We start from the raw sequence: 1,104 nt of genomic DNA, 5'->3' as shown, positions 1-1,104 counted from the left end.
GGGTCACTCTGGGGTGTTCCCTCAGCTCGGTGCTGATGTCCCCCCGTGTCCCGCAGGCGCTGTGTGGCTGCACGGTGACCGTGCCCACGCTGGACGGCCGCTCCATCCCCATGGTGTTCCAGGACGTGCTGAAGCCGGGGGTCAAGCGCCGCATCCCGGGCGAGGGGCTGCCCTACCCCCGCTCCCCCGAGCAGCGCGGGGACCTCGTCATCGAGTTCGAGGTCAAGTTCCCCGACAGGATCCCCCCGGCCTCCAAGACCCTCCTGGAGCAGATCCTGCCCCTCTAGTGCCCCCCGTGCCCCCCAAAACCCCACCCGGGGGCCCGGGAGGGTTCGGACTCGGGGGGACACCCTGGGGGTGCCTCCCCAAACACCTCCGGCCTCGGGGGGTCTCGCCGTGCTCGCCCCCCACCTCCAGCTCGGGGGGCTGAGGGGGGTCTCGGGGTGTCCCTGTCCTCGATCTCAGAGCTCGGAGGGGTCGTGGGGGCCCCCGCACCTGGGGGGGGCTGAGGTGGCCTTGCCCCCGCTGCCTCAGGGGTTTGGGGGTGTCCCCCCCCTGCAGAGGTCCAGGTGACCTTTGTGCTGCGGCTTTGGGGGTCCTGAGGTGGCCTCGTGCCCTCCCGTCGGGGATCTGGGGGTCCCGGGGTGGCTTTGGGGGTCTCGGGGTGTTGCCATCACCCCATTTCTGTGCTTTGGGTGGTCTCAGGGTGCCTTTACTGTCCTGACCCCACATTGGTGGTCAGGGGCTCGGGGTGGGGGGTCCTTGTCCCCTCTTTTGGTGGCTGTGAGGGTTTTGGGGGTCCTTGTCCCCCACCAGCTTGGAGCTCTGGGGGTCCCTGGGTGTTCTTAACCCCCTCCCCCCTCGTTTTGGGGGTCTTGGGGTCTTCGGGTGTCCTTGTCCCCCCATCTCTGCTCTGGGGGTCCCCAGGTGTCTTTGTCCCCCCTCCTCAGGGCTGTGTGTGTGGGGGGGGTGCCCCTGTCCCCTCCCCCCCACTCTGGGGGGTCTCCCTGTCCCCCCTTTGGGGTCCCCCCTGAGGGCTGGGGGTCCCCGGGGTGCCTCCCCCTCATCTGGGGGGTGGTCGTGGGGTTCCGTGTCCCTTCCCAG

The sequence above is a fragment of the Parus major genome, unplaced genomic scaffold (assembly GCF_001522545.3).
Source record: "Parus major isolate Abel unplaced genomic scaffold, Parus_major1.1 Scaffold341, whole genome shotgun sequence".
NCBI classification, from domain to species: Eukaryota; Metazoa; Chordata; class Aves; order Passeriformes; family Paridae; genus Parus; species Parus major.
Note: the sequence above shows the minus strand (reverse complement) of the source record.